This window comes from Fukomys damarensis, unplaced genomic scaffold (genome assembly GCF_012274545.1).
Source record: "Fukomys damarensis isolate Sample0158 unplaced genomic scaffold, DMR_v1.0_HiC HiC_scaffold_10, whole genome shotgun sequence".
NCBI classification, from domain to species: Eukaryota; Metazoa; Chordata; class Mammalia; order Rodentia; family Bathyergidae; genus Fukomys; species Fukomys damarensis.
This window is the reverse complement of record NW_022900922.1, coordinates 39,351,222-39,363,708: the sequence shown is the minus strand read 5'-3', so window position 1 is coordinate 39,363,708 and position 12,487 is coordinate 39,351,222. Positions and strand designations below refer to the sequence as shown.

Here is a 12,487-nt window from a genome sequence, read left to right as displayed (position 1 = left end):
GGATTTCAAAAGTACACACTCGATGGACAGCAGGCCCTCGAGAGCAAGGGCACGTTTGAGTGGCTGCGGGTGGGGATTTGTGGAAGGAGGGTTCAACTGCAGTTGAAAAGCCCACCGCGCCAGGGAGGGGGCCGGCCAGGCTGATTGTGACTGGAACCCCTTCGGAAACTTCTTTCTTCATTTGTTCATTTAGGGACGAGGTTCCTGGAATGGACAAAGGCTTGAGTAAGTTTTGTGTCCCGAAGCTGTAGTGTTTTTTTTAAGTACAGTTTTTGAATTTCAATCTTCTTTGTCTCCTTTCCACCTGTTTTATCTCTTCTGTCCTGCACTACATACCTTGTTGTTTGCCTGGCCTTTCCCGGCACACTGCTTTGAGACTGTGTGCATCCAAACTGTTGTGTGCCCTGAATGAGGCCTGGTCTGTCTCAAGAAGAATATTTTCTTCTCGTTAAGACCTGAAGGACTGACAGGATTTTGCACAAAGAGCTACGCAAGCCATAAGATGTGGCATGGCAGGGCCAATGGGTGTGTAATGGAGCGTGTTGTGTGCCTGGCAGGTCTCCCTGCTCCTGGTGGTCCCATCCCCCCTCCACACACTCACCGCTTCCATTGCAGTGAGATGAGCTTGGCAATATTCAGCGTTGGTTTGCAAATATTCACCCCTGTGGTATATGTCTCCCTTTTATTTTGTTGTTTGTTTCCTTTGCTGTGATATTGTCATGGGACAGGGGCCAAGGAGGTCCCCAAAGTGGAGATGGTACTGTTGACTCACCCCATCCATAGGGCAGGGTACTGGAAGAAGAATTTCCAGGACACATGGGTGAGAGGTGTCAGGAGGGTTATTAGGCAGAAATTAAAGTGCACACTGGGCACTCAGGGGGAGAGAGGCGTCTTCCAGTCAGTAGCTAAGGATATTTACATGGTTGGGGCACTGGAATTTGCAAATCTATGGAACATTTGGGCTTGGTTTACAGGAGAAAATAGATGGACTCCCCACAGGTAGAGAGACAGGGCTCACTTCCCAGGAGAAAGGGTGGCCTATGTGCAGGAGAGAGGCAGGGGCCTCCCCTCGAGGCAGCAAAGTATGTGGGAAGCTGGTGCTGCAGATGATAAGATTTTACCAGTAGTAAGGAATATAGAAAAACAAAGTTTACTACTACACTGCAGAGACCAGTGCGCAAATCCAAGACAGGGCGAACCTGGGGTGATAGGCTGGGGCTTTCATATTTGATTTTAATTCAGGGAGGGGTCTGGAGCCTCAGCTAGATCACTGTCATACGTCACAGTGTCCAGTTCTGTCCCATTTGGAGGACGGCTGGGGTTGCTGGAAGACTGAGTAATATTTCCTTCCATTGGGTCTAGTGCCCATGTTGTTTTGAGAATTGGCCCTTCCGGGGTAAAAGTAAAAAGCAAATGGGTGAGGAGTTTTAGAGGTCAAGGGGACTGGAATACAATACTCATTTATGCTTGACCTGGACTTGGGATTGTTAGATTTCCCTCTCCTAAAGATGGGCCTAATTAGTGATGACGTCACAGCTCCCCCAATCCCAAGCCACTGCATCACTCAATCCCACCCCAGTCCTGTAAAAGAAGCTCCTTGTTCTGCCATGTTGCTTTTTCTCCTTTGGAGACAGCCTGGCAGATCCTCCCCATAATAAAGGCTTGTTATGGTTCTGGTCTGGTCCTGGTTTTTGGCTCTTTTTACCTGACAGGGATGCTCTACTGGGACAGAAGAAATGGTGTTTGTTAGGGCTGATGAGCGGCCAGGTCATCCAGTGATGTTGCAGTTTTGTGTGCAGGCAGGGGGAGGTAGAAAGTTTGTGTCCTACCACAGGCTGCCCCTCTGCCGCAGGGTGGCCATGAAGAGACAGCAGGAAGTGCCCCAGGTTCCCCACAGGGCCCAGCCTTTCATTTTCTTTAAGGTCAGCTTTCTGCCCTTTACCTTATTGGCTAATCTAAGGGGCTTTGGATGTGATGAGCCTGGAAGAAAAGAAACATAAAGAAGCCTGGCAAATGTAGATAAGTTTGTGTCCTGAAGTTGCTGTCTTCTTCAAATTACATTTTTTTCAGAGCAAAATATCTATTGATACATTTTAGATATACATAATCATAACATTCATCATAGGAAATTTTTACCTGTACAAGGTGTATCTTGCTTCTTCCCCCCTTGTATTGCAGATAGGTAAGTTAGACATCTCCTAGGCAGTTAGACAGGGCTGCCCTCAAGAAGCCAACACCACAAGGAGCTGACAAAGAGAGCAATAAAGACACATTCTCTGTGGCCACAATTGTAAAAGGAGAGAAACTACAACACCTAAGGATAAATATCAGTGATTGATATTCTAAATAGGTATCAATCACCTGGGTGGAGGCCAAGGTCTTAGCCCAGTCTTTCCAGAAAATATCACTGACCCCCAACCCCACTACTGAAAATCCGTGTACACTTGCTACGTGACTTGCTCCCCCATTTGACCTCCATTTAGTCAATATTGCCTGGGTGACTGTACTTGTAATCTTATTGGTTGGTCATGTTTTGCCCCACCTCATGCCTACCTTGTAATCTTCCATTGGGTCTTATAGTTTTGTCTCACTTTACACCCGCCTAACTACATGGCTTGGCTGTATAAAACACCTTTGAAAATTAGGGTGGTGGGGGCAACCCCTTTCTGGCCTCCCTTCTGTCTCTCTTAGACAGAAGCTTTGTTTCCCTCAATAAATTTTTCCTACTCTTGACCTCCCTTGTTCCTACAATTCATTCTTCGATTTTAGAGAACATAAACTTGCATTTCAGATATCCAGCAGGTTTGGGAGTTACATCTCTTCCCCCTATATCACTTTGACCCTTGTGTCCCTGCTTATTTACAAAAGCTTTGTTTCCATTTTTCCTTCTATTCTCTCCTTTTTTTTCCTTGCCCCTTCCTTCCTTTCCACCTTGCCCCTCCCTTGTTCCCCTTCTCCTTTGAACATTTTCTACTCACTTCACAATATTTATTGTACATTTTGGTCATTATTTCTACTTCAATTTCTCACCCCAGAGAAATAATGTGGTATTTGAAATTGTGTGTCTGATTTATTTTGAAAGTACAATTTTTAAATTGTTATTTTCCTTGTCTCCTTTCTACCTATGTTTACGTTTTCTGTCCTACCTCAACAGGGCTCAGATCTCTTAAATTTTTTTGCTAGTTTCAGCTGTGTACCTTGACTGCAATGTTATTTACTACTTCAGTTCTCCTGCTGCTACTGAGTTTGAGTATGGCTTCACATCCTTGTTAGCCCCTTTTACTTCTTTTTGAGAATGTCTGCTCTCTTTCCCACACCTTATTATTTTACTTTCTATCTTGGTTTGGGGTGTGCACTGCTGGGTACACAGCAGGGAGGCACAGCTCCCTGCCAGGACTTGGGCAACTGTATGGGTGCGTTCTCTACTCCAGCCACACTGGGCAGGGGGACGGCTGCCTCAGCCGCTGCAGGTGTTCGCTGCCCAGGACTGCTGCCCCGCTGGAGACAGTTTAGTGAAGCACTGAGAAGCAGGAGGACACAGCTGGGGTGAGAGATCCTGGTCCGTTCGTGGAGGCTCCAGGGCAGCGGAGTTTTCTCCCCTCCACCTGGAGCCCATTGAAAGAAACCGGCGCCTGCCCAAGATCACTCCGCACGCCGCCGACAGAGTTCTGGTGCGAGATTTTTATTGTAGAGCTGGCAGTGGCACGGCGGCCCTCCCCAGAAAGGGGAAGAAAGGAGAGAGAGGAGGGAGCTGGGGAAGGGGCCTGGTTGTATAGCGGGCTAGTGGTGCAGGCGGGTCGGGGATTGTGTCGGCTGCCCGGGCAGCCACTCAGGGGTCATTCTTGGACATCTGTTCCTTTACGGACAAGCTTCATTCGCACGTCGGTTTTATTTATGATCCGTGAGGGGTGATTTAGGAAATGGAAACTTTAAGGTGAAGAAGGAAATCACTTATCAGAATGGTGGCAGCCATTCCAAGGCACTTATCTTACACCCATCCCCTGCTTTCCACAGAGGCAGGTCCAGAGCTGCCCCATAAATGTCCTGCACCCTACCCTGCACCTCAGGTCTGCTTCTTTGCCTCCTTTGTACCTCTTTTATTTCTTCTATCCCACCTATTCTAGTAACTTTTTATTTGTATGTCTTATCATAACATGTTACCATTGTTACATGTTTTTGATTTATTTAAGTGCTACCATTTATGTGAATCAATACATTTCTCTTTAAAATCAGCACACTCTTTTGCTGTGTGTACACTTTGTGGATTGTCACTCACAAATGCACAGAAGTGTGCATACACCTCAGCTCTGTGATCTAGTAACATGCATATCTGTCCCTAGCTCCTGACAGGGAGCTCCTGAGGCCCTTGGGGTGGGGATCAAGAGAATCTTTGGTTCTAATGAGTATTTGGCCTCTACCTCATTCCTGACACAGAGCTGCCAAGATCTTTATAATTTTCTGAGTGTGAAGTGCACCTTTTGTTCTGAGTCACCTCTCCATGGGCCTCTTTGTGGCCTCTGGATGGGGTCAGGTTGTCAAGGAAGCCAACTATGTGATTACAGGGCTGGAACATACAAAGAAAGGAGAGGATTCAAAGATTGAATCCATCATGAATAGCAATGGTTTAATGTGAACAAAGCTTTAAATCCCCAAAGGACAGCTTCTGGATTTCTGGACACGTGCAGGTGCCTGGAGGGTGCCGGGACAGCAGAAGTGCAGCAACCCCAGCCCAGTCCTGATGCACCCCTCTGTCTGTGTCCTCTGTCCCATCCTGGGTAATGAGTGACAGAAAGTAAGGAAAGGGCTTCCAGAAGTCTGTAAGCCATCACAGCCCTAGGACCATCCTGGGCCTGGAGGAGGGTGGGACCGAACCTCACAGCCTGGGAACCTCACCCAGAAGCAATCTTGTCTGTGCAAAGTGGAGTCATACAGTTTCTTTTTAGCATTATCATCATATTATCACAACCTACAGATTAACAAAACTTAATATAATCCAATACTCAGTTCATTTCCAATTATTTTATTTGGATCAAGATCCAAGCATTTTGTTCTTGCCTGTTACTCTCCTCACTTTGTTTCAGTTCCTTTTTTCCCTTGTGCCATTATTTTTTGGGGGTCAGTTTGTCCAGGAGAATTTTCCACTTGGTGACGTGTCTGAAGGCACCCTTATGTGTGACTAAACACCACCTTGTATTTCCAATAATTCCAGAAACATCAGTGTCATTTGTTTGATTATTCAAAAGCTTAAATCCTTCATCATAAATATTTTACTCATGGTCCTGGGTATGTTATATTTCACTTAATTGAGGCATTAAAGGGGCCTCCCCTTTAATGATGGGAAACTTCTCAGTGGCTTTAGGGGTGCCAGCCTTTTTCATGCCTAACGCTTTGGCTGACACCTCCATTACAACATCAACCAGGAGTGAAGATGGTGGATATTCTTTCAATTAGCAATAATTGCACCTCGGATAAACCTCATTGGCTACGATACTGCCACTGCGCAAAGCTATGGTGGTGGATATTCTTGTCATAAGAAAGACTGAAATGTATTTGACCACAAAAATACCTTCAAAAGATTTAAATAGGTGGTGTAGACTATAAAGACCTATGAACAATATGTATTGCCCAGAATTATGTCCAGAAAAAGAATCTTTAGAAATGAATACGTTAAGAAGGGACCAATTTTTTTTTAAATTTTCACACATGTATCAATCAATATCTCAGACTGTTTCTGGTTCTGGCAGGTGAGCTTTGACATTAACTGTTATCACATGTAGACGTTTTGTGTAACGTGCTTGTTTGAGATGGGGAGGGTGGAAGTGGTGGCTCAAGATGAGCTCAATAGGCAATCTTTTCTGCATCTCCACCTGCCCCAATTCTCTATCCTGCTGTGCCTTGACCATCCAGTGGTGGGTGCACAGAAGAAACACTTGCCATCTCACCTCCAGGGTGTTCTTTTTTCCAAGAATTCTTTTTGTTTGTTTGTTTTTGAGATAGTTTCTCACTATGCAGTCCAGACTGGCCTTGAACTCGCTGCTATCCTCCTGCCTCAGCTTCTCGAGTGCTGGAATTACATTGGCTCTGAAGAATTCTTTTTTTGTACCAGGAGCCTTGTGCTTGCCAAGCAATCGCTGGAACCACTGAGCTAAATCTCCGGCCCTCTGAAGAATTCTTTAGGGTTAAAAAATGATTATTTTTCCCTTTCTAGTAACATCGAATTGACTTCCAAAAGCGGGTTATTGAACAGGCATTCCTGGTTGTGGCAACACTCTTGGAGCCGCTCCTCGATATCACCAAGGACATGGAAGAGGATGAAGGAGATGAACAGCTACACAGAGTGTGGAAAGCTCACCTACAAAAGGTGCTCTCTTCAGAAAAGACAACCACCCACAACTGGAGGTGCCGGGGATCGAACCCGGGGCCTCGCATGCTAAGCTTTCCAAGAATTCTTTTTGTTTGTTTGTTTTTGAGATAGTTTCTCACTATGCAGTCCAGACTGGCCTTGAACTCGCTGCTATCCTCCTGCCTCAGCTTCTCGAGTGCTGGAATTACATTGGCTCTGAAGAATTCTTTTTTTGTACCAGGAGCCTTGTGCTTGCCAAGCAATCGCTGGAACCACTGAGCTAAATCTCCGGCCCTCTGAAGAATTCTTTAGGGTTAAAAAATGATTATTTTTCCCTTTCTAGTAACATCGAATTGACTTCCAAAAGCGGGTTATTGAACAGGCATTCCTGGTTGTGGCAACACTCTTGGAGCCGCTCCTCGATATCACCAAGGACATGGAAGAGGATGAAGGAGATGAACAGCTACACAGAGTGTGGAAAGCTCACCTACAAAAGGTGCTCTCTTCAGAAAAGACAACCACCCACAACTGGAGGTGCCGGGGATCGAACCCGGGGCCTCGTGCATGCTAATAAGCACGCGCTCTACCACTGAGCCACACCCCCTCTCCCAACCGCTCAGTTCGGAATTTGAAAGCCTGCTTTCATCCATAGCTGTTAGGTCTTGGCGCCTGAGGTGCAGCACCGCAGGGACGGCCAGCGGACCCTCCCTGAGGGTCAGAGAAAAGCAGCACGTGGGACCTCGGGCCGAGAGACCAAAGCTGGTGCCGCCCGAGTCCCTGCTCGCCAGACCACCACGTGGACGCGCGGGGCGGGCAGCCGCAGGGCCTCAGGATCCCGAGCAGCAAAGAATGACAGCTTCCTCGGGTTTTGGGGGAAAGTTTCACATATTGGGCGGTGGTGGGAGGGACAAGGAAAAGGGCTGGCTCGGCCCGGTCCAAAGACGCAGCCCCGACTTCTTGGGCGCCAGCAGTGCGGTCTGTCGCTCTCTCTCTGAAACACCCGCGAACTTACTGAAAAGGGCAACAGGGTAGCCAGCGCCCCGAGGCTCGGGGGACGCCTTTTCCCGAGGGACCTGCGCTGGGACCCGACCTCACCCCGCCTGTGCAGAGTGCGTCTGCGGGATCGCGGAGGACAGGTCAGCAAGAGGCACAGGATGGAATTAGTAGAGATTTAGGGCGCAGTCAAGAGTGGGGTGCGGGTGCTAGTACAAATGAGGCGCGATGCAGTTTAGGGGTGGAGAGCCCGGGAAAAGGCGGCTCACCCCGGAAGGGTATCAGCCCATCTGACAGGTGTAGCCTCCCCCACTTCCCCATTCCCCCACCAGCCAGTACCGGGGGACCTTGTGCTTGCCAGGCAGGCGCAGCACCACTGAGCTACACACACAGCCTTTAGATTTTAAATTTTTATTTTATTTTTATTTTATCCCACTCTTCCCATCAAGCCCCCCTTATGTACAAAAGCTTTGTTTCCATTTTTCCCTATTTTCACTTTTCTTCTTATCCCTCCCTTCCTTTCTCCCTCACTCTTCTCTTGTTTCCCTTCCAATTTGAACACTTTCTTCCCAATTTCCAACATCCATTATACATCTCAGTCCTTCTTTCCACTTTCAGTTTGTTACACCAGAGAAGCAATGTGGTATTTAAACATGTGTGTCTGATTTATTTCACTCAAGAGTATAGTCTCAAGGTCCATCCAATTAGCTAAAAATGTCTGAAGCTTATCCTTCTTTATGGCAAAGTAGCACTCCATTGTATTAAAAACCCACATCTTTATCCACTCATCAGTTGATGTGGATTTGGGCTGTTTTTAAGATTTAGCTACTACAAACTGTGCTGCTATAAACATGGGTGTGCATAGATCACTGTGGTATTATGCTTTTAATTCTTTTGAGAAGATATCAAGAATAGGTATAGCTGGGTCAAAAGGAATCTATAGTTTTAGATGTTTGAGGAATCGCCACACTGATTTCCACAGTGGTTGCACCAGTCTACTCTCCCACCAACAATGGAGAAGAGTGCCTTTCTCCCCACAGCATTTGTTATTGGTTGATTTCTTGATAGCAGCCATTCTTTCCAGGGTGAGGTGGAATCTCAGCATTGTCTTAATTTGCATCTCTCAAATGACCAGTGATGCTGAACATTTTTTCATATATTTATTTGCCACTTCTAATTCATTATCTAAGAAGTGTCTTTATTTCAGATGTCCATTTTTGCAATTGGTCTTTAAATTTGGAGAGTCTGATTTTTAGAGTTCTTTATACATTCTAGATAATAGTCCTTTATGTGAATAGCTGGTAAAAATTGTTCTGACATTGTGGGTTCTCTCTTCACTCCGTCAGTGGTTTCTCTTGCTGTGCAAAAGCTTTTTAATAAGATGAGGTCCCAGTTGTTGATTCTTTGTAGTATTTCCTGTGTGGTCTGGGTTAGGTTCATGAAGTCTTTGCCTACTTCTATGTCCTCAAGCATTCTACCTATTCTCTCTTCCAGCAGACTGGAAGAGAGAATATTTATTTTTTACATTTATTTTGATTAATGGCCTTTATTGAGCAATGGCCCCAATTCTGCTTCAAACGGGTTTTCCCCCTGTAATGAGCATCTGTCCCTGGGCTAAGGGCAGAGCAGTGCCAGGACTCCAGCCAAGGTCACTTCTTTCCTCTGTTATGAAGGGAAGTAGGAAGTGCATCCCTGTTCTTAATGGAGAGGACAATGCGTTTTCTTTGACAGAAAAACAACCGGCTTAACTATGTGAGACAAGTCTTGGTCCTCCAGTTAGCTTCTTTAGTTGATTTTGTCCTGAAATATATACAAATAATTGGTGGCAGCTACAGCAATAGTGTTCTCCATGGGGTTCTGGGCTGTGTGAAGGATCTTTTATTGAGGTCCAGACTGTCCACATGAATCTCATCTTTCTTTCTTTTACCACCTGTACATACTTTCTGGGGTTTTTTAACTGGCTTGAGGTTTGCTGTTCTCTCTTGAAGCTTCCAATGTAACATCTCTCCAAGTATTTCTGTCAAACATTCTGAAGAAGTTGTAGGACCATGTCATAGTGGCACTGTCTGAAACATTCCAGCAGCACTCAAACTTGTCAGAGATGCAGTCATTTTGTACAGGGAGCTCAGCTTGCTTCACAGGCACTCATGCACCTGATGGGTCTCTACAAACCTGCTCTCCACTTATGGTCCCACACCCTCACTGACAGGTATCCTCTCTCGTTATCATGTATTGACCACTATGGCTGAATTTGACATCAGAGATGGATGAAATTATTTCTGAGAAAAAGGACCTACTGCTGGGATCTGCAGGCTCTTCAAAAAACTTAGAATGTCTGTTGCACAGGGCAGAGGAACGCATGTCATGTAGCCAGGTGGTCCCTTTGCTGCTGCTGTAGACAAACACATTGCACTGGTGTGGGTGGAATTCGGCAGCAGTGATGCCTTCTGTCAGCTCTTCCATTTTAGCAGGCTTGATACCCATGGGAAAGCTTCTGTCAATTTCTAAATGCCATAGGTTTATTCTCAGGTCATCTGCAGAAAGATATGTTTCATGATCACTATTTACTGAAATGGACTTTGTATGATATGTGTGGGCATTTACAAAAATTCATCATGGATTTGCTTCACCATGAGGTCCATGTTCAGCATAGGAACCTGCAGTGCTGTAATTCTAAGTGGATCTTGAAGTCGTCCATCTTCATCTTTCAAATTATAACCTTCTGCTCTTTTATTCCATTTACTTGATCTCCATAATTAGTTTCATCATTTGCAGAGAGTAGAAGATGAGCAGCATTCTGTTGTTGCAACCATCTAATTTTATTCATTTTTTTTCTTCAATTCCAAGACTTTTCAAATAGTCAAACTCTGGTTCTTGACTTTGAAAGGTGCTGTAAACATTATATTCTCCCCTAGAATGAGGACAGCTTTATTCTCTCATTCCCATTGAAAAATAACGACTCTACCACCTTGTCTCCTGTTGCAAGAAGATCTCCAGAGTAATTAAATTCAACAGTTGAAATGATGTGAGAGTTCATAGAGGTTTCAGTCTATAATCAGCTGGCTCCAAGGCAGAGTGGCAGAACAGCAACAGTTCACAGGGGCAGACAGCAGCAGCAACAAGGGGTAACAGCTCATGGTGGCAGAAGACATCCAATGCAACAAGAGAGCCTTGTGTTTCTGTTTTAATATTTAGATCTTTGATCCATCTCAACTTTAATTTAGTGCACAGTGAAGCATATGGGCCTAGTTTCAATCTTTGGCATGTGGATAGCCAGTTTTTCCAATACCTTTTATTTATTTATTGCTTCTGGATTTCTGACCTCTCCAGTGATAGGAGAGTGAAGACACGTGGCTCCAAGCCTGCAAGTCCATGCTCATTCATCCCTGCAGCAGTGTGAAGCTCAGGCACGCACTTCACTGCTTACACTGTGCTCCTGCAGGACTTCAACAAGGATGGCTGGCACAACTGGGGCACTTCAGTGGTTTTCCTCAACTTCTTTAGCAATGTTTCTTGCCTACATTTTTAATTTTTGGCCATTCTATGGATGTAAAACTTTGTGTTACTGTTCATTTAATTTTCTTTTAATTGTAGTGAGCTTCACCACCTCTTCATATGGGGGGTGGCACCAGGGATGGAACACAGGACTTTGTGCTTGTGAGGCAGGTGTTGTGCTGCTGAGCTAAAACCAGGCCATCACCATCTCTTCATATTGTAAAGCATTTAGTCATCCCTTTTCTGAGTTATTTCCTTGGCCCATCTTTCTCATTTCCTTTTTTCCTGATGGTGTTTTTAGTTTTCTGTATGTTTGCTACATCTTTTCAGGGGTCTTTTTATGGAACATATTTTAACCCCTTTGTTAGTTTGAGCTGTTGTAAAATTTTCTCCAAGTTGATTATTGTTTTAATGCTGTCTGTTTTTCTTTGTTGAGTGAAAACTGCAATGACTTCAATGTGTCCCCTCCCCTCAAAAGTTAGTGGAAACTTAATCCTCAATTTCAGTAAGTTAGAAGAATTTAGACCTGGGACCTCTGGGAGATAATCAGGCTTAGATGAAGGCATGAAAGTGACCCCATGATGATACTGGTGGCTTTATAATAGGAGAACTGAGCTGGCCCCTTGCTCGATTGATGAGAGGCCCCCTCCGTGTCACAGTGCACTAGAAGTCCCTCACCAGAGGCCAGGCAGACACTGCGACTTCCCAGTGTCAAGATTTGGGAGCCAAATAAGTTTCTTTATAAATTACCTGGTCTCAGCTACTTTCCTACAGGAACAGAAATGGACTCAGTAAAGACCACCACAGTTCATGGCAGACTTATGCATTTTCAACCTTATGTTTATCCATTTTGGTTCTTGCTTTTGAACATTTCCAGCAATTGTGACTACCAGCCGTAATGGACCCTCCAGCTCGCCAGTAGTTTGTTTCTAGGAGTACACTGTGTACTTTGTGCGGTCTTTCTGGTCTCATAACAGTCAGAGAGCTCCTTAGGGTCACACAAGGCAGGGTCAACATTTTCTGGAGCACCTCAGCGAAGGAGTTTAGGCTTGGGATGCAGCTGTGAGAGCCTGAGAGACCGGAAATCAAGGCAGAGCCGCAGGAGGCCATGCTGGATCCGAAGGGCTGGAGCAGCGGGAAGCCCTGTGAAGTCGAGGACAAGGGTTCGGGTCACGGTCCGTTCCTCGGGCCACGTGGAAATGCGCCTGTGGAGGAGGACTTCCCCCAGGCAGGCAAGGGACGCGAGGACGCCCTAGCGCGGAGGCCACGCAGAAAGTCACTGTAGAATTTCATTGCGGCACGAGGGCAGAGACTGTGCCTGACTCGACACACGCCGACTGTCAGTGTTGAATTTTAAGATGCAAAATATAGGACAGCTGTAGAAAATAACATCAAATCAAGGCTATGATTACAGCTGAAGCACGCAAGAAGATGGGGAGAATTACATAAAAATAGACCCAAGCCCCGAACTTCCAAACAGGAGGCTATAATGGTGGAACCTGACACTTCTTAACAGATGAGGCTTAGCACGTACGAGCTACCGCGGAAACGAAGTCACTGCCCCGAGGGATGGAGCTAAACACGAACCCAGAAGGCGGCGCGGGAGAGAACCAGGGCCCGCGAGGCTGGCGCCGGCGGCGGGGCGCTCGCGGCTCC

General features: G+C 45.9%; 1 non-coding gene and 2 pseudogenes across 1 annotated transcript; all 3 read right to left on the bottom strand.

The window, feature by feature from the left end:
* Positions 1-5,324: 5,324 nt before the first annotated feature.
* Positions 5,325-5,508, bottom strand: LOC117285492 (annotated as a pseudogene).
* Positions 5,509-6,872: 1,364 nt separating this feature from the next.
* Positions 6,873-6,947, bottom strand: Trnan-auu. Its single transcript has one exon. It is a non-coding gene; the product is annotated as a tRNA-Asn (tRNA).
* A 2,174-nt stretch (positions 6,948-9,121) lies between these two features.
* LOC104870637 lies at positions 9,122-10,373 on the bottom strand (annotated as a pseudogene).
* Between the last annotated feature and the right edge of the window lie 2,114 nt (positions 10,374-12,487).